This window comes from Cervus canadensis, chromosome 3 (assembly GCF_019320065.1).
Source record: "Cervus canadensis isolate Bull #8, Minnesota chromosome 3, ASM1932006v1, whole genome shotgun sequence".
Taxonomy (NCBI): domain Eukaryota; kingdom Metazoa; phylum Chordata; class Mammalia; order Artiodactyla; family Cervidae; genus Cervus; species Cervus canadensis.
In genome coordinates, this window is record NC_057388.1 from 90,365,229 (window position 1) to 90,386,703 (window position 21,475).

Below are 21,475 nucleotides of genomic sequence, written 5' to 3' on the forward strand. Positions count from 1 at the left end.
GTGAGGCCCTAAGGACTAGAGGGGCAGACAACATGCTAAGGGTGCCTGATGGTGAACAGTAGGCTGGGCCTGAATCCCAGGAGTCTGCCTAATGTCAAAGAAGCAATGTGAGACCTCGGGGTGGCCCCCTGACTCCCCTTCTCTTCTCTCCATTCAGGGAGAAAAGAGAAGAGATTGCTTCTTGGATAATTAAAAATAATAGAATGGTAGTGTTGGAGATGACTTTTTAATGAGCAACCTGCTATGGAGTGACTTAGTTGGCTTTTCTCAGTCCTTATGCATGAAACAGGGATGTGGCGATGCTGGTAATGAGGAGGATAAGGATGATGGTAAGGATAAGGATGGGTGGTGATGATGCTGGTGGCAACAGTACCTACTGCATAAGGGAACAATTATCTCATAGCCAGTACTTGCCATTGCTGGACACTTAACTCTTTATTCAGTTTAGGCAAACATCTGCTGTCTATCTCCTCATCTACAAAATGCTCTCCTTATAATAAGCCTTCAGCTATTTGATGTTTAAATACCTCTTCCCTTTGTTGTCTCTTCTCCAAGATAAATCTCATGAATTCTTTGTCTAAATGGAATTTATAATGTTAAGACTCCTTATTTTCCTGGTCACTCTCCTCTGGATGTATATTCATTTGTCAAAATGACTTAAAAAATATGGTACCCAGATTTTATCGCCATATCCCAGATGTGGTTGGACCAGGGCAGAGTGCTGTGAAATTGCTCTTTCCCCAGATCTTTAGGTGTCATCGAAACATTTAATGCTTTTTCTCCGAGTGTCCTCACTATTGACTTGATAAACTTCTATTAAGTCCCCATTCACAGATTATGATGCAAGTCTGCTGCAAACCCCATTTTCCAACCCATCCTACAATTTGGCAGCAAACAGTATGTAACCTTCAACGTGAGACTTTACATTTACCTAGGTGAAATTTCGTCTTGTGAACCACAGTCCGTATTCTAGCTTGTCAAGGTGGTTTTGAATCCTGATTCTGTTCATCAAGGAGGAGAGCACAGCAATGATAGTGGAAGGTGAACAGGGTGGTTTAGGAGAAAGAGCAATGAATGAATGGTGTTGCAGACATCCAAGCCAATTAGGTCATTGCTATTTTAAGTTCTTTTTGGTTGATAGCAATCCCTTCTATTATTTACAGATAGGTGAAGGATATGCCTCCCCGCACCCCTACTACCCCCTGTTTTGTAAGTTCCATGATGTCCCAGCTCCCTGTCCCTTGGGCTTTCTTCTGTGCACTTTACATACTTGGGATGGATGAAGCAACGCTTGAGCAGAGCATTCAGCTGTCTAGCTGGGACCAGGTGACAGACCTCCGCAAGCACTAATGGAGTCCCAAGGCCTGGGAGCTATTCTGAAAGGCATGGGCTACCGGGCTCGGTGGATTCTTCTCCTCCACTCACACATGGGTGAGAATGCCCATGAGGTCTTTTAGCCAATGCATGCATCTTGAAGAGCATTCAGTTTAGCAACAAAAATATTTTCGGACTTTCATTCTACTAATTAACCAAAGTGGTTTGTGTGGATCAGAGATTAAGTTGGCTGGAATGCTTGTCAGTAATTGTTGGGTGTGGGATGTTCATGAGAGTATTTCAAATGCTACCTGTCTGCTTCACATGCTAACTGCCTGACTGTGTAATCCCATCATGTGCACATGTGCGTGCTTAGTCGCTTCAGTCATGTCCAGCTCTTCATGACCCTATGGACCTGCCAGGCTCCTCTGTCCTTGGGATCCTCCAGGCAAGAATACTGGAGTGGGTTGCCATGTCCTCCTCCAAGGATCTTCCCAACCCAGGGATTGAACCTGTGTCTCCTGCATCTGCTGCATTGCAGGTGGATTTTTTTTTTTTTTTTTTTACTGCTGAGCCACTGGGGAAGCCTGTGTATCTCCATTAAGGAACCTCAAATGTTAAATAACCTCCCCTGGGCTACCCGTGGATGACTGTACTATATGTAACTGTGGGGATTAATTTTATGTGTCAATTGGACTGGGCCATAGGGTGTCCAGATATTTGGTTGAACATTATGTCTAAGTGTATCCATGCAGGCTCGGTCGCTTCAGTCACGTCCAGCTCTTTGTGACCCTGTGGACTAAAGACCCCTAAGCTCCTCTGTCCATGGGATTCTCCAGGCAAGAATACTGGAGTGGGTGGGTTGCCATGCCCTTCTCAGGGCCTCTTCTTGACCCAGGGATCAAACCTGTATCTCTTACATCTCCTTCATTGGCAGGTGAATTCTTTACCACTAGCACCACCTGCGAAGGGTGTTTCTGGATGAGATTAATATCTGTATTAGTACTGAGTAAAGCAGATTGCCCTCTTTAAGGTAGGTGGGCCTCATCCAATCTGCTGAAGATCTCAGTGGAACAAAAAGGCAAAGAGGGAACGTCTGTCTATTTGAACTGAGACATTGATTTTTTTTTCCTGCCTTCAGATTGGAACTGAAAAGTGGGCTCCTCTTGGGTTTTAAGGCAGCTGGCTTTTGACTGGAACTGATACCGTGGGACCTGCTGTATATCCAGGTTGCTTGCAGATCTTGGGGCTTCCCAGCCTCCATAATCATGTGGGCCTACTCCTTATGATGAATCTCTTTCTACCTCTATCTCTTTCTATCTATGTTTATATCTCCCATAGATTCTGGTCCTCTGGAGAACCCTCAGGAATGTATGTGTTACCAGCTATGCAGAAGCATTGTGAAGTAAGTGATAGCAAGCTAGCAGATTGGGAGATGGGAGACGGGTGGGGGATTTTCTTCCTATCTATTGCCGCCAATGGTTTGGCATGCCGTAGTGGCTCTGTGAATATCACCACGGTCACACAGAGAGGTCCCCTCTGGGCGCCCATCCATCTGTTACACAACAAGAGTGGTACCCATCCCACAATGTTACATGGTGTAGGTTAAGAGCTAGACTTCTCTGGGAGTGGGGGTGGAAAAAGGGAGCGTACAAAGCACAGTCCACACTCTCCTCCCATCATACCTCCAAGGAGCCATGGCAGGGTGGGCTTTGCAGGGTGCACAATGGGTTTAGCATTCCGACGGCCAGGGTCTGTCTTCTTTCAGAGGCGAGGGTGAGAGTGACCGATAGTAGCCAAGGGGGCCCTTACTGCCTGACACGGGGGTCCAGGTTTCCTGCTCCAGCTGTTACTGAGAGTTTTCTGGGAGCACCAGTTGCTCAGCCCTGGAGACCTGGGGCCCCTGGGGAGTGGCAGACCCTCTGCAAGGGGTGGGGGGAACAGGGAGGATACCCACTGTTCCCATGAGAAGTGGGCTTGGGTGTGGCACTTTGCACTGGGAGGAGTAGGGGGAGGGGCACTTCCAGCTGGCTTGGTGCCCAGGAAACCCAGAGTGGGGTCTTGGGGTCACGGTATTGTGACTGGGATGGCTCTGTGCCTTCCTGGGCTCAGTCTTCTCCTCCTTAGGGGTGATGCGGTTGTTTTTTGGTTTCTTTTAGGCTCTTCATTCTAAATGGGGGCAGAGGCCTACTTCCTCTAGTGCAGAGAGACTTGATACAGAAATGTGTGCATGTGTGCTCAGCCACTCAGACATGTCAGGCCCTTTGTGATTGGAGCCCACCAGGCTCCTCTGTCCATGGGATTCTCCCGGCAGAATACTGGAGTGGGTTGCCATTTCCTCCTCCAGGGGATCTTCCTGACCCAGGGATCGAACCTGTGACTCTTGCTTCTCTTATATTGGCAGGTGGATTCTTTACCGCTGTGCCACCCAGGAAGCCCTGACACAGAAATGGTGTGTGTCAAATACATAATAAACTCCCTCGATTCAAAATATTGAATAATTTTCCTTTACATTTTCTTGCACAAATGAGTAGCAGATAAATTTTAATATTTTGCTAGTAATGATGCTCAGTGATTAGAAGGTGAAAAGAGATTTAAAGAAATGTTCAGAAAAAAGCGGATAAAGACTTCACATCACTGAGTGACTCAGAGAGCATTTGTAGAACAATGATGTTCCTGTCATTTTCTCGTGCTCATTAAAAAAGGCAGGTGGAGATTTGGGGTCCATAGAGTTCTGTCTTTTCTCTGTAAAAGCGTTGCATTTGTTTTACTTCTCCATGCGACTGATTTTGGAGATAGATGGCCCTTTTCAGAAGTGTAGATCTTCTTGACTTCAAAACAGTGATACATTCAATCTTCACATTTTCATGACCGAATGGGGCACAGGATCGTGGAAACACGTTGCCGGCTGGCTCATATTGGCGGTGCTGGGGGAGAAGCGGGAGGCTGTGGGGGGTGGGTTATGGATGTAGCATATCGACCTGGTTACTGTGCAGTTGAATAATTATGATGGCATCATTTTTCTGCACTCTGCCAAAATTGCATGCAGAGCAGTCTGATGGTGCCCATTGGTCTGGACCATTTTTCTTTATCAAAGCCACGGCGTTTGTCTCCTTTCCCTCGAGACTCATTGCAGAGGCAGATAACTTACTTCTAAGGTACACATGTGCCCCTTTTCACAATCCCCCGGAAATCTCTCCTCAACTTTTCCTTCCCTGCACCTGGCAGAGTGTCCTGAGTATAACAGGCAGTCAATAAATATCTGTTGTGGCTGATGATGACGGGGAGTGAAATTGAGGAAGCCTTTCATGGGCTTATAATGGTGATGCTGTGCAATAGATTGGTGCGAGGGGTTCCCGAAAACATCCGATGATGACTGCTGCAGCCCCATCTCCCTCGGTGAGCCTTTGATTGAACGGCGATAAAGGTATCATTTTGCTGCATTAGGAGGAAAAGGTATATGGAGATTTGACGTGCGTGTTGTTTCATAACTTTCCCTTTCATCTGAGGCTGAATCATTTCTGAAATGGAGACCTAAATTTTAAGGCATGGAACATTTCAAGTTAAACATCCTTGAGAAAGCTCATTTCATGTTTTTTTTTTTTCCCCCTGCCCCAAATGGGGAGTAAGAATATAGAAGAAACCTGTTACCTTTTGATAATGGCACTTCTGAGTCAGAGCGTGGGGAGGGGTGGCTGCGGAAGGCTGCCTGACATCGCTGGCTTGTTTTTGTTTTCGATGCATTTAAGGGCTGAAACCTGGACAGTGGAACCTGTAGAGGGCAATGGTAGGGGGAAGCTGGAGGGTGATTTTGGGAAACGAGGATAAAGGGAAATCCTGCAGAGTGACATTTCTTGAAGCCCCATCATAAAGCACACACTGTACCAAGGAATAGGAATCCAAAGATGCTTATGGTCTCTGTCCCCAAGGAGCTCCTGGTGATGCGAGCGACATGGACCGTGAAGCAAACGCTCCCAGCACAGACAAGTCCACGGTGACACAGAAGGGAGTGCTGGATGGTGTGAAAGTGCAGAGGACGGGAACCTTATGCAGTTCAGGGGAGTCAGAGAAGCTTCCCGGGGGAGGCATATTTGCATTGAGTCAATAACAGATGCTATGAGTCAGTCAGGCAAAGGTGGTGTGGGCTGGAGGGGGTGTTCCAGCAAAGAGAGAAGTACTTGTGAAGGATACAGAAGGAGAGGTCGTGGCAAGGTGATCTTGGATCCAGGGAGAGGAGAGGTCCTGAAGAAGAGATGCCCGAGGAGGAAGTTGGATGCAAAAGTGAAATGACAGAAACAGAAAAGGACAGCCTGTCACATACCTCCTTTCCGCTGCCAATTTAATGCCAGGCTGGTCCTCCCACACCCCACATTTTCTTTGGCTGCATAGCATGCAGGATCTTAGTTCCCCAACTAGGGACTGAACCCTCACCCCTTTGCACTGGAAGTGTGGCATCTTAACCGCTGGACCACCAAGGAATTTCCATCACATCCCACATCCAATCAGATACCAAGTCCTGTTGGACTTACTGCAGGATGCGTCTAGGACCCACTATCACCACCCCTCTTCACACTCACCTCCAACTTCATCCTCTCTGGCCAAGACCCTGCCAGTTCCCAACAATAGAGGGACCATAAATAACAACAGCTGGAACACCCGAGAAGTTCTTTTCTCTTTCAGCACAGCAGCTCTGCGATGCCTGGCACACAGCGTCTTCTGGGTCCTCACTCTGCTGGTTCTGTGATGTTGCCCTTATCGATGAGACCCCAGGTACCATAGCAGCTTAGCTGCAGGCCAGTCAGTGGAAGAAGTGCAAGCGGAAGGGAAGGCATGCTCCCTCCTTGAAAAGCATCACCTAGAAGTTTGTACAAGCTCTTCTCACATCTCCCTAGCCATATGGTCCCACCTGTCAGCAAGGAAAGTCAGGAAATGTAGTTTTTACTTAGGGTGGCCAAAAATCAAGTGATAAACTCAGGGTTCAACTGGTGAAAGAAGAGAAGGGTTATTGAGGGACAGCTGGTTACCCACTCCTCGTCTTGCCCTCTTTGCCCACTGTTCATAAAACTCTGAAGGTGAAGGTCTTGGCAACCCTGACTACTACAAAACCACTCAGCTCTGTGTCCACCTCTCTGGGAACACGCTCATTCCTGGGTAAGCCTCCAGGCTCCACTTGTTTGCTTGGGCTCTGCCTTTTGCTGGAGAAACAACAGAATATGATGCAAGGAAGATGAGATCAGAGTCAGATAATTCTGTAGCTAGGTGACCAGGGGCTAGCTCTTCTAGTTCTGAGGCACTGTTGTCTGTCCAGTTTGGATAATAATTTAACTGGAGGACAAAGGTTGATGATAACATAGGTAAAGGTGGTGCCCAGTAGATGTCAGTCATTACAGTAGCCTCCCTGCCCCACTCCCCTCGGGTGACACTGGTCATCAGCTTGTGACTCTGATCCTTTCCCCACAGAGCCCCCCTCCAGGGGCACCCGGTTCACTGTCCTCATAAGGTTCAACACCCCGTATCCTCTACTATGATGACTTTTACCCACGTCCACCTTCCCTGGCAGACTGAACTCTGTGGTCCCCACTGCTCCCAGAAAGATGCCTGCTAAAAGTAGGGGTCCATGTCAGTTAAACTGAAGTGGGGTGAATCAGGTCCAAGAAGCAAGTCGTGCAGACCCAGAGGAGCAGAGGCTCAGAAACAGGCATTCCAGAGCCTTGGAGCTGGTGCTCATAGCTGGACGTCTGGGGGCCAGCTCAACTTTTTTTTTTTTTACAGGAGGTCCATGCCTTTGGTGGGTGAGGAGGTCAGACTGGCAGGCAGAAGGAAGAGATGAGATCCAGGCAGGGAGACCTGGAGAGACAGGGCTACAGTTCAGGGAAAGCCCACCCATATCATGGGCAGGGTGCCAGCAATCACCCCAGGCAATCCCTGAGTGCAGGGGTCAGAAAGGAGGGGTCCTCACTTGCAGGAGGAGGAAAAGGAAGAGGGAATAGAAATGAGGGAACAGAAAGAAAGGCTCCCTCCCGGTCAGTCTGGCCCTGGCGGGGGGCCCAGGTACAGCATCCTGTGGGAAAAGAGCAAAGACTGGCCAGGGGATGGGAGGAAAGGCGATTTCTGCATTTGGGTTGCACGGGGATGTGGTTGCACTGGGGCAGTTTGTCCACCAGAGGGCAGGAGAGGCCCACGCATGAGGCTCGGGCAGTGAGGGCTGTAGAGCTTCCAGAAGGTCACTTGGCCTTGGCTGGCGGGGCTGGGAGATCAGGAGAAGGGGTGGGGAGGAGAAGTCTTCAGCCAAGTCTTCTTTCAGAGACACTGTCTAGACGCACTTCTGAGCCTCTGGGCTATACAGAGCCTGGGAAATGCTGTGAAACGGGGTCACCCATGCAGAGGGTTCATTTAAAAGGTGACCCCAGGCAGTGCCAGCGAGCCCCAGGTTCTGAACTGCTGGTTCAGCCTCCTCACCTGTCCATCATCTTCTAGCCCATGGTTCAGAAACAGGGATGATCTGTCCGCTCTCCCTAGCCTGGGTTGTTCCGGTGGAAGGACATCCGGTTTGTGAGTGATGCTAGCATGGGTGGAGAGTCCCACACCCCAGGCTCTACACCTCAGATCTCGGGACCTCAGCGTGTCTCCGTCAATCAAACCCTCTCCCGCCCCTGCAAATGGCGAGAGGACCCTGTCCTGGCGTCCAGTTGTGGAAAGTCAAGTGGCGGAGCTTTGAGCCGAAGTCCCGGGGTCAGGCTGTGGTTGGAACCTCCCCCTCATCAATCTCAGACTCAGCTGTCGCTTCCGAGAAGCGGAGGCTTGAAAACCAGCCCTTCCGCAGCTCCCTTAGGCATCCGAAATGAAATAATTGCATAAACACTCTTTGAACGGTGAAGTGCCACAGCTATGTGGTTTTTTTTGTCACCAATCATCTGTTTCAGACGTGAAGGTTCTGTGAGGACAAGGATGGAGTCTCATCCATCCCTCTGGCTGTCTGGGGCTGAGTGCTGTCTTAGCTGTTGGAAGCCAGTCCCCGAGGAAGGCGTGGGCAGTGAGCGCCGGCTCCTTAAGGGACAGGGTGGGGTGGGGGAAGTGGATGAGGCCAAGACTGCTGACATCCACCTGAGACCGTGGACGTCTGGAGGGCAGGAGCGAAAGAGCCCAGAGTCCCCACGGAGGTGGCGCCTCCCGCTGGAAGCATTTCTGGAGCCGACTTGGCACATTTGCAGGCTGATGATCCCTGGGTGGGGAAGATCCCCTGGAGGAGGGCACAGCAACCCACTCCAGTATTTTTGCCTGGAGAATCCCATGGGCAGAGGAGCCTGGCAGGGTATAGTCCATAGGGTCACACAGAGTCGGACATGACAGAAGCAACTCAGCATGCACGCACACACGCACGTAAGCTCATCTGGCCCAGGTTGGCAGGGAGGGGTCAGGGATGGCAGGTGTAGGCGGGGCTCCTAGCGCTGGAAAGGAGCCCCAGAGCTGCTGCTGCTGGGGGCTGGGCTGTGTTTTCTGCCGGGCAGCCCCTCTTTCTAGCTGGTGGGAGCATCTGATTGCAGCCCCTGCTTGGGTGCCCAGGAGAGACCACTCCATAGCTCAGGAAGGTCCTGAATTTCTCAACTTGTCTTCCTTCTTCCTTGAGAGCAGACGTGTGTGGGGGCGTTCATAGGCTCCGACAAGTCCCATTTCCTCACTAATAAATATTCCTCCTCTCCTTTCTGAGCACTAAAAAAAAAAATCCAGAAGATGAGCAAGTCACCCATTTGTCACCTGCTCCTCCGACCGGACCGTGGGACGCATTTTGCCATTGCCTGTGGCCAACTCGGAGAAGCAGAGATGATGAAGGATGCGTTTGTTTCTTTCCAATCAGTTTAATCCTGCTTGGAAAGGCCATCCCTGTGCTTGACCGTGGCCTGGTCAGAGCCGGGGGAGGTGCAGGAGGAGGCGGAGGGCAGTGCTGGGCAGGCGGCTCAGGCAGGAGACCAGGAAGCAGGGAGGATGGGGAGAGTGTGGATGGAGGTTGGGGACACTGAGCAGGGGATGCTCTGCTCCCCAGGGAGAAGACAAGAAGGTTCCCAAACCAAAAGGATGTGGGCTGGCAGAGAGCCCAGAGCCTCTGGCTACCTTTACCTAAGGACCTTGGCTCCTCCCGAGGGATGGCCATGCTGGTCACTTGATACAGGATCATGATGTCCAGTAAGCAAACCATCTGCGCTCCAGCCTTGCAGCCACTAGCCCAGGATGTCTGCATCCTATGGGCTGTCAAGGGAGGAGGTGCGGTCTCCGTGCTCTGAGATGCTTCTATGTTCTCAGATCTTTGCTCATCCCTACTGATGGTGCTTTTCAGCCTTTTACAGAGAACTCAGACTGTGGCCAGATCCGGGCCTCTCCTAGACCATGCCTGGCTGACAAGCCGGGCCTTGGTGGTGTGGGGGCGTGTGCTTTTGTCAGGATGGGACCTTGTGATCACAGATGTTCTGGGACCTCTCACAGGGGCCCTGAAACACTTGTTTAAATGATCTGGCAGAGCCCTGGGCCAGGAAGGCAGACCCCGTGTTGGGGGTCTCATTTCGCACCTGGCTGTGTGATGTGGGTGAGGGTCGCAACCTCTTGGACCTCTTCCTTTCTCATCTGCAAAATGGAAGGAAACCCACCCTGCCCTGTCTTGCCCTTCAGGTTGCTCAGATTCGAGGTGGTTATCCACGTACATGAGCCCCTCTGGGTCCCATGAAGGACGTCTACGCGGAGTTGTTACGGTTACTTCTCTGGGGGGCTGGGGACCTCCCTCTCTCTGCTCTCCTTCCCTCTCATTTTCTGGGCTGCCTGTTCCCACTCTGCAAGCTGGCCCCTCTCCTGGATGTGGCCAGTCCCACAGCCCCAGTGGAGCCGTCGAGCCAGTGTCTTCCTGGGTGAGGCTGAGTGGAGGAAGGGAGGTTGTCCTGGCCTGTGCTGTCTTCTTTGACCTCAGCCTGGAATATTCTGGGGCTTCCCTGATAGCTCAGTTGGTAAAGAATCCGCCTGCAATGCAGGAGACCCCGGTTTGATTCCTGGGTCAGGAAGATCCACTGAAGAAGGGATAGGCTACCCACTCCAGTATGCTTGGGCTTTTTGTGGCTCAGCTGGTAAAGAATCCACCTGCAATGTGGGAGACCTGGGTTTGATCCCTGGGTTGGGAAGATCCACTGGAGAAGGGAAAGGCTACCCACTCCAGTATTCTTGCCTGGAGAATTCCATGGACGGAGGAGCTTGGTAGGCTATAGTCAATCCGTGGGGTTGCAAAGAGTCGGACACGACTGAGCCAAGGATGGAAGAATATAATCCATGGAATATTCTGAAAGCTGCCAGCAGGGGGCAGTAGCACCTCACACCTTGACCTCTCACCTGCGCTCCCTCGCTGGGACCAGAAGGCCCAGTCGGTGAGCATGCGTGCAGCAGGCAGGTCAGGAGTGAATTGCTGACCTGGGCTGAGTGCGATGGGTTAGCTAAGGGTCTGGCGTGGCAGGACCACCTGAGAACCAGGCCCAGAAACAAGTGCTGACCTTTTTGGGGAGCAAAAGCTTGGGAGGAGATGTCAGGGATGATGCTGACCAGCAGTGAGGCCCCCTCTACCCCTTGCCATTCTCAGGGGCTTGCTTGTGCCCACCGAGCTCCCAGCCCCAGTGGAGGGGCCACAAGGTGGCTCAGGTGGGCACAGAGGATGGGATGGGAGCAGGCAGGTGGGTCACCTGGCCGGGCCCTCCGTGGCACCCTGCTGAGCCCAGGGGGGTGATAACAGTAAGGGTGCCCACAGCACCCCAGCAAGCCTGGAGGCAGGTCCCTTGACCTGGACTCCTGCCTCCTGTTCAGACCCCTGCCCTCCTGACATGAACCCCGGTTCCCTCCTAGCCCCGCTTCTGGGGCCCCTGCTCCTGCACTCAGCCATCTCCCTTCCTCTGCACTCCTGGGCGCTGCCGATTCAAGAGTGAAAGTGGTACAGGTTCCTTCCCAGCAGTTACCCGGCTTGCTCAGCATCTGGATGTTGTCACAGGATGAGGCTCACTGTCCACAGGGGACTTGGCCCAGGATTTCTAGGGATTTGCAGGCCCACCCCTACCCCCAACCCCCCGCAGGAGAGACAGAACAATGTGGATCTTGTGTTTCAGTTGCGTTTTGCACGTAGGGGTTTTTTGAGGGCTCAGGAAGGCTTCAGGGCGAGGGGAGTGTCGTTGGTTCCCGATGTCATCGTTCCCTCCTCCATCAGAAACAGCAGGCAGTCACATCCTGAGCCTTGGCAATCACTTGGTTTCCTAGAGGTGATGGCAGGATCTCTCTCACAGGATCTGTCTCCCCAGAAAGCAGGAATCACATGCTGTCTTCTCACACCTGAGAAATACTCAGTGCTGTGGAATATTCTGGGATGAGGGCATCAGGGTGTCTTGTTTTCTCCACTCTTATGCTTTCTGGTGTGACTGCCATTAAATTACTCATAGAGTAGCATGCATTCACTTCCTCACCAGTTCACTGGTATTTATTGAGCACCTACTATGCACCAGGGCTTCCCTTGTGGCTCAGCTGGTAAAAGAATCCACCTACAATGCAGGAGACCTGGGTTCGATCCCTGGGTTGGGAAGATCCCCTGGAGAAGGGAACGGCTACCCACTCCAGTATTCTGGCCTGGAGAATTCCATGGACTGTATAGACCATGGGGTCGCAAAGAGTCAGACACGACTGAGCGACTTTCACTATGCACCAGGTGCCTTTTTTTAAGTTAGGGAGGGGGACTGGCATCCCATTTCAGGCCCCATGAACAGTCTCGAGCCGCCCTCCTCTAATGAGAGCCAGCTGTGCTCCAGATGTGGGGATAGAAGGGTGAGCAGGACAGAGCCAGGGGACAGAACTGGGCATGTATGTAGCACGGTAGAACGGGGAGGAGAAGAGATGTAACAGATCTGGGGGAGGAGGACAGGTCAGGTAGGAGGCAGGACAGACTAGGGAAGGAGACAGGATGGCTGGGTTGGCTGGCCTGGGGACAGAGAGAGGGAAAGAGACAGGACAGGGAGGAGAGGCAGGGGCAGGCGCGGCTGGGGGAGAGGCAGAGAGGAACACTGGGCAGACGGGGGCCGGGGCTGGAGAGAGAGGACGGCATGGTCCCTGGAGAGTCTGCAGTTCAGGTTTGGCACTGGGATCCCTGAGCAGGAGGTGATGGGGCACAGTTCAGAGCCAGGTCCCAGGGCCCTAGAGGTCACAGCTGCAGCCGCAGAGCTGGCCAGTGAGGACTGGCAGCTTCCTGGGGGTGCATCCCCGAGAGCCAGCCCATCAGTGTGCGGGGGGCGGGTGACCGGGTGCTCCAGGAATAGTGTCATCAGCACTCAAAGCCCCTGCCTTCACGGAGCTCCTTCTGAAAGCAGAATGAGTGCAGGGTTGGTGGGGAACAACGTTCGTCTTCCGGCCCCTCCCCGCTCCAGGCAGAGTTCCCCTCGATGCTCATTGGTGGTCTTCAGCTAGGCTGTGTCCGCCTTTCTCTCCTCTAAGTTTCACCACATACTAGCTCTGCCCTTTCCTGAGTATTCCCCTGGCTGATAGGAGAAACTTGAATAAGTTACAGTGATACTTAATGACTCAAAGGATGATGCCTTCCAGATAACGTGTATTCTCTGGACCCATAAAAAGCTTAAGACAAGAACCACAGGCAGCCAGGCAGGGCCAGCGGGAGGGTAATCTGGGAAATTTGGACTCAAGGTGTGTCAGACTTCACCCTGCAGGTGGCCAAGCTTTCTGCTTAGAGGACCAGCTCCTCCTTGTCCATGCATCGGCACCCCATCTTTAGGATCTCAAGGACATCTCCGGGGAAGTGGGTTCCATTCTTCTCTCAGTGGTTCTAAGGTTCCTTAGAGCCGCACCGATACCCTGGTGCCTAAGGCCCCCTCCCTCCCTCCCTCCCCCACTGAGTGGTGTTGCCTTCTAGCCCTGGTAGAGGTGGACAACAGCTGAGATTTTTTCTTTATTTTGTGAAGCTTCTTTCTAAGTCTCTCTTTCAGCTCTTTCCTCCTCAAGTTCAAAGAAAATCAGGTTCCTTTAACCTTTCCTCAAGCATCTTGCTCTTTAATCCCTAATCATTTTTGCAATTTCTATCCTCTAAATCTTTTCCAGTTCTTGCTTCTCAAGTGAAACCTTAAATTGGACACCATAGGAGTTTGGGGATTTTAATGGGGTGATGGCTTCTTGGTTCTCATCTAATGTTCCCACATAATAATGATAAAAAATGAATGTTTTCATTTTTCCCCCCCTCTGTCAGGTTGCAGAGTTTCTTGTATGTATCTTAATTTGATATTCATAACAACTGGCCTGTGAGGAAGCCATTATCATTCCATTTTACGTGAGAAAAACTGGGCTCAGAGAAGTTAAGTCATTTGTCCAAAGTCACACGGCTAGTAAGAGCCAGGTAAGGGTTGGGGGATGGTGCTACCAAAGCTGACTTTTGTAAATGTGGAAATTTGTTATGAGTCCAATTTAAAAATCTTAATAATTCATGCAAAGGTTTTGCACTGTGCTTTATACAAAACCCACATTTGTTTTGCTATAATAATAACACTTTTTATTTTGATGAACTTCAGGATAGACTTGATGCTCTGGGGAGACATGCCACGTCCAGGCTGTGGCCTCAGGTCCCCAGGGAACAACTATGTACACCCCTGGGCTTCACACACACCAAAGGGAAATTTCTGCTCTCTGAGTCCCAAGACTTATCTTCTAGCATCGCCACAGATCTGGACAGCTTTATAGGTGTCTTTTCTGCTAAAGCACCAGTTCCTCAACTTCTAGGATGGGAAAGATTTGTTTCTTGAGAGCCGTTTTGAAGAGAATGTGAAATAATAGCTATGAAAGGACCTGTGAAATGCTAAAGCATAGCATTCTTGGTGAATATTTGCATTTTGACACCAAAGGCCATTTGGGCTACACTGAGCCTCTGATTTATTCTGGCCCTAGATTTATTTTACTACATTTGGACAGATTTATTTTACATAGAGTTTTTTTTCCCCCAATGTTTATTTGGCTGCACCGAGTCTTAGTGGCAGCATGCAGGATCTTTCAGTTCAGTTCAGTCGCTCAGTCGTGTCCAACTCTCTGTGACCCCATGGGCTGCAGCATGCCAGGCTTCCCTGTCCATCACCAACTCCCAGAGCTTACTCAAACTCATGTCCACTGAGTCGGTGATACCATCCAACCATCTCGTCCTCTGTCATCCCCTTCTCCTCCCACCTTCAATCTTTCCCAGCATCAGGGTCTTTTCCAGTGAATCAGTTCATCGCATCAGGTGGCTAAAGTATTGGAACCTCAACTTCAGCATCAGTCCTTCCAATGAATATTCAGGACTGATTTCCTTTAGGATGGACTGGTTGGATCGCCTTGCAGTCCAAGGGACTCTCAAGAGTTTTCTCCAACACCACAGTTCAAAAGCATCAATTCTTTGGTGCTCAGCTTTCTTTATAGTCTAACTCTCATTTCCATACATGACTACTGGAAAAACCATAGCTTTGACTAGACAGACCTTTGTTGGCAAAGTAATGTCTCTGCTTTTTAAAATGCTTTCTAGGTTGGTCATAACTTTTCTTCCAAGGAGCGAGCATCTTTTAATATCATGGCTGCTGGCATGTGAACTCTTAATTGCAGCAGGCAGGATCTAGTTCCCTAAGTAGGCACTGAACCTGGGCCCCCTGCATTGGGAGCACTGGGTCTTAGCTACTGGGCCACCAGGGAAGTCTCTTATATAGAATTTCTATTTAGCCCCATCTCCATGTCCCAGGGTCCAAATGAAGTCTTTGTTTCCCTGACTTGATTCCTCTGCCTGGTTAATAGGATTTCCCTCCGAGTGGGGAGGCGGGCATGGGTGGCTGCACGGCAGAGGGGGGGTCTCTGCCCATGAGAGCAGACATAGGGGCTCCTGAAGCTGGAACTTTCACAGAGCTCTCACCCTGCCTGAAAAGAAGCATCTTTCAAGTCCACACACGGAGCGTGCCATGCAGGAAGGCTGCTTATGGAGACAGGAGATGATTCCACATTGATGCCACAGTCAGTGGACGTGTATACAGTGCCTGCTCTGAGCTGGACACCGTTCTAAGGCTTGAGGGATATCAGTGAGCCCAGCAGACAACGATTCCTTCCCTTGGGAGCTTGGACTCCAGTGTGTATGTACAGACGGGGTAAACATAAGTAAAGGGGAAAGTGGAAGTCACTCAGTCGTGTCTGACTCTCTGTGACCCCAGGGACTGTAGTCCATGCGATTCTCCAGGCTGGAACACCGGAGTGGGTAGCCTTTCCCTTCTCCAGGGGATCTTCCCAACCCAGGGGTCGAACCCAGGTCTCCCACATTGCAGGCAGATTCTTTACCAGCTGAGCCACCAGGGAAGCTACAAATAAGCAAATTATAGAGTCTGTTAGAGAGAAAGAGGAGAGGAAGCAGAGTTAGGGGCTTTAAGGAATGTTGGGTGGTGGATGCTACCTGTAAATGGGAGTCAGGATGAGCCCTCGCCATGAAAGTGAGGTTCGTGCGGCCTCCTGCAGGTCTCCATCTGGAGACAGTCAAATGGATGTCTGAGGGATGAGAGGTCCGGCCGTGGGACCAGATGGAGCAAAGGCATTGAGGCGGGAATAGACCTGGTGTGTCTGAGGAGGATCAAAGCAGTGGTGTGGCTGAGGTGGGCAGGAGGCGAAGAATAGTAAGAGAATAGATCTGAGAGGACTAGGGGAGGGCACGATCCATCTCCTCGGCTTGTCCTTTAAGTGAAACGGGAGCTTCCTCAGGGTTGCAGACAGACAGACCATCACGTGACGTCTTTCCGGCTTAGCCACGCCCACATCCCACGCTAGTTCTCTGGGTGAAGTTCACAGATTCTGGGAGTCAGGAGGGAAGCAGTTCTGCTGAAGCCGTGTGGTCCGAGAGTGGGGAGAGGCAGCTCCTGAGAGGAGAGTCTGGTGAGCCCACGACTGTGCCGTGTGAGGGAGACCGGATCCTCGGATGACAAAAACAGGGACTGTCCACCACCCTCCTGCGGGTTAGCTGGTCGTGGAAGTAGGACCTGGGCATAAACAACACTCCACAAAAAGGCTCTAGGAGTTCAGAGAAGGATGCCATTAATACAGATGGCTGAGGAGTCAAAGTTTAATTATGGAGGATGTCATTTATTCTGGGACTTAGATAACAGGGTTTGGATGGTCGGCTATGAACGAAGGGGTAGACTGTGTGCTGGAAATAGCTGAGATGTGCACTGGGGTAGAAAAACAAACCACCAGCAGTGGTAACTGGTTCTACTTCATTTGATTGTAGGATGTATGAGGGGGAAGGTGGAAAGGTAGGCTGATTCCTGAGATCCTCAAATACCATTTGGAATACAAGTATAGCATCATTATTTTATGTTTGAAGGACCAGGACCTAAACTTGCTAGAATTCTAGAACCACTTGGTAAGGAGAGAGAGAGAGAGGTTAAGAACCAAATTCAGAGACATGAGTTGAGTTGAGGGCTTTGTTTGGAAGATAACTGTGCAGAGAACTATTATGACTTCAAGTAATCAAGTCATCTTAAGAAACAAGACCACATGACGAAAAACATGGAGAAAAAAAGAGATAATAGAAATAAACCCATAGAAGATACACATCTTAGAATGAATAGAACTGGACGTTAAAAATTGACATATTCAGGAAGTTACATGAGAAGATGGAGAACTTCAACAGAGAACTGAAATCTATAAACAGAAACAAGGAAAATTCTAGAGCTGAAAAATATACCATAAGCTGGGTTTAACAGTAGATTTGATAGATATGAAGAGAATAGTGATTTGAAAATATCAAGACTAAAGAAAAAATGTAAAATTCAGAAACAAGTATAAGAGATAGAAAGAATATAGTGAAAAGGTCTAACATACATGCATTGAAAATCCCAGAAAGAGAGGAGAGAGATAATGGGGCAGAAACAATGTCTGAAGAAATAATAACCAGGAATTTTATGAAAGTGATGAAAGACATTAAGTTATGGACTCAAGAAGCACCATGAACCTCAGGCAGGATAAATACAAAGAAAACCCACATTATCTAGGCTCATCAGAGTAAAACTGCCAGACACAAAGGCAAAGATTTGAAAAAATCTTAAAGGCAGCCAAGGAGGGGAAAATGTGCGTGACCTTCAAACAAACAGAAATAGGATCCACAGCTGTCTTCTCACCAGAAATGATGGAAACCAGAAGACAACGTAACACTGTCTTTGAAGTGCTAAAAGGAAATAATTGCTTCAAAAGTTAAAGTGAAATAAAGCATTTTGGGGTAAACAAAAACAGAACCCCTCACCTGAAGACCTATCTTAAAACACTAAAAAAAATTCTTCAGACAGCAGGAAAAGGATTCCGGAGGGAAGACCAGGAATACAAGAAGAAATGAAGAGTGAGGGGGTAGATAATAAATCCACATGAACATGGCAAAAACCACTACAATATTGTAAAGTAATTAGCTTTCAATTAAATAAGTTAAAAATCTACATGAACGTGGACCATATAAGACAACCACAAGAGTTACTTTTTATGAAGTGTATGTTATGTTCCAGGAAGTGTGCAGACATCATTTCATTTGTTCTTCACAACAATCCTGTGAATTTGGTTCCCATTTGGAACACGAAACTGAGGCTTAGAGAGTAAAAGTAGCTTGTTGGAACTTGAGTCTGTCATACCACCGAGTCTTGGCTTCTCAAGTTGTGCTCTTCTGAAGTGTCAGTGGCTGGTCTCCTTAAGTTCCAGGGAGAACTGCCGAGGTGGGGCTCCACCTGGGTGAGTCGTGGTGGCCGTCATTTCCACGTACATCCCTCTCACTGTGGAAGAGTAACCCTGAGTAGCTGTGGATGTGGGCAGAGCAGCTGGTTGGCCAGCTCCCTCTGTGGGGCTGGTGAGTTCCTTCTGTTTCAGACAGCATCCATTCTTCTCTCCTCCCACGGAGGCACTAGCCATCCCATGGCCAGGGCAAGACCCAGAAAAAAATCTTACCCTGGCCATGAAGTCTTTCTTGATGTCTCCATTTATTCACTCCTTTTAACCTACCTGCAAATGTAGACATCAGTATTCCTGGCTGGGCCAGATGCAGGCAAAAAAGAGGGCCATGTGAGTCTGAAATGGCCCAGGTAGATGTTGGATCTCTCTGAGCAAATTTAGACATCAGTACCTTATTGAAGAATTCTCAGTATCTTATGTGATGGTTCCTCTCCCCTACCGTTAGATTGTAAGATCTTGAAAAGCAGAGGCCAAAACTGTTTTTTTTTTTTTAACCTGCCAATGTGCTTAGTATGGCACCTGGCACTTGGCACTCAGGCAGCAAGTGCTCATTGACTTGTTAATTACAGGCCACCCTGTCCACCACTGGCAGTGAAGCCAGAGCCAGTGTTCTGGCCAGGAGTACCATGTAAACGATTGCAGAGCATTTCAAGTTGCCTTGAATTTAGCAGAGTTGTAATTCAATTAGGTCTTATCAGGGCTAAGTTTACACAGTATCAGGGGGTCTGGATTGAAGTGTGAGCAGTGGACTCTGTGAGTTATGTTTGGATCATCAACCAACCAAATTCCCAAGCACTACCAAGAGAGGTTATTTAATAGAATTTGACTTTCTCATAGGATCATCTGTCAAACTGATTTGTGAGTGGCATCATAGTCAAGCCACTCCAGGTGCCCTCCTCAGCCACGTTGCTCTGGGCCCCACCTGCGTCTTCCCTGTTGATTAACCACTGATTTTTAATCTGCTTTCTCACTGCTGATATTCATAGAAGTCTAGACACATGTGTGGGTAGGGAGGACACCCGCAAGTGTACCCATGGTGAATATTAATGAGTGTTCTGTAATGAGACTGGGACACCTGTGCACCAGTGGGAGTGTAGAGGCAGAAAACAGTTAGAGGAAGATGGAAGAATACAAAGAATATGTGGTGTTCCTGGTTGGGCAAGATGCAGGCAAGGAAGAGAGCCATGCAGGTCTAAAATGGCCCAGGTAGATTTTGGATCTCTGTTATCTTGGCAGAGGTCGAGCACAGAGGGGTGCAGTAAAGTGACTACAGGAAGAGTCAAATCTGGAATTTACTGAGGACCTTGTCACGCTCAGCTGGTGTTGAAAGGCAACCAGGAGGGAGAGAAATATCTCCCGTGCGGTCCTCAGATGAGAGTGAAGGGAGAGAAGGCAAAGTGCAAGTGTTTCTGAACTCAAGCTGTAACATCCAGGGGTCCATGTACCTCCTTATTTCACCTGTGATTCTGGTTTGTATTTCATCTAATTTGAGCTTCACTGGGGAGGAGGACATTTTTAACTCCCAGCCCCACCTGCCCTTCATAAATAGCCAACCACAGCAATGAGTTGTATTTCGCTAATTAAGGCCTAATCATACACATACATGTGCACACATGCACACAGCTACTCATCCTTTCAGTCAAAACATGTAAAAACTGGTTGATCTAGGACATTTAAAAAAATTATAAACATTGACAAAAAAATCTTGCTGGGATTTTGGTAGAAATTGTATTTAATCTGAGTGTCAATTTGGGGAGAATCAACATCCTTGCTATGTTGAGTCTTCTAATCCATGAACACAGTTCAGTTCAGTTCAGTCGCTCAGTCGCGTCTGACTCTTTGCAACCCCATGAACTGCAGCATGCCAGGCCTCCCTGTCCATCACCAACTCCTGGAGTTTACCCAGACCCATGTCCATTGAGTCGGTGATGCCATCCAACCTGTCATCCTCTGTCGTCCCCTTCTCCTCCTGCCCTCAATCTTTCCTAGCATCAGGGTCTTTTCTTTTTTTTTTTTATTTTTTCTTTTTATTTTTTTTAAGGGTCTTTTCAAATGAGTCAGCTCTTTGCATCATGTGGCCAAAGTATTGGAGTTTCAGCTTCAACATCAGTCCTTCCAATGAACACCCAGGACTGTCACTTAATTAGAGCTTTGATTTCTTTCATGAGTGTTTGTAGTGTATAATATGTAAATTTTGTACACCTTTGAAAGATTTATACCTATTTCATTTCTTTATGAGTGATTATAAATGGCATATATAAAATATCAATTTTGATTTCCATGTGTTCATTGCTGGTATGTAGAAATACAGATTTTCACATTTTGATCTTGTATCCTGTGATTGTGCTGAACTCATTAGTTCTAGGAGTTCTTTTCTTCTTTCTTTTCAGTAGATTCTATAATTTTCTGCCCAGATGATCATGTCACATCGCTGCACATAGGGAGAGTTTAATTTCTCTTTTTGTGATCTGCATGGCTTTTATTTCCTTTCTTGCCTTAGTGTGCTACCTAAAAGTTTTGGTATTGTGTTGAATAGCAGTGGTGGGGGTGGTCAACCTTGCTTTCTGATCTTAGAAGGAATGCATTCAGTCTTTCACTATTATATATGTTGATTGTATCTTTTTTGTAGATGTTGAGGAAATGCCCCTCTGTTTCTAGTTTTCTGAAAGTTTTTAATCATAAATGTGCTGAATTTGTCAGTGTTTTCCCTGAACCAATATCTATGAACGTATGATTTTTCTTCTTTAGTCTGTTTGTATGTAAATTTCACTGTTTGATTGATTTTTAAAATATTAAACCAGTCATATATATTTAGACTTACTGTATAGCACAGTAGGGTTTCCCAGGTGGCTCAGTGGTAAAGAATCTGCCTGCTAATGCAGGAGATGTGGGTTCCATCCCTGGTCAGGGAAGATCCCCTGGAGTAGGAAATGGCCACCCACTCCAGGATTCTTGCCTCAGAAATCCCGCGGACAGAGAAGTCTGGAGGGCTACAGTCCGTGAATTGCAAAGAGTCAGACACGACCAAGTGACTGAGCACACACATAGCATAGTAACCAAGGCCGTGCAGCCTGGTACAGAGATAGACACACAGGCCAACAGAATGGGGTAGAGAACCAGAAATAGGCCCACATGTGTGTGGCCAACTGATTTTTGACAAAGGTGCAAAAATATTTCAATGGAGAAAGTATAGTCTTTTCAACAAAATGTGGTGGGGTAATTGGATATTCATAGGCAAAAAAAAAAAAAAAGAAGGAATCGACTTAATATTACACCTTATGCAAAAATTAGCTATAATTATAATAAATAAGTGGAACATATAGATTTAAATGTAAAAGATAAAACTGCAAAACACTTAGAAGAAAATATAGAACCTGGCAAAGAGTTC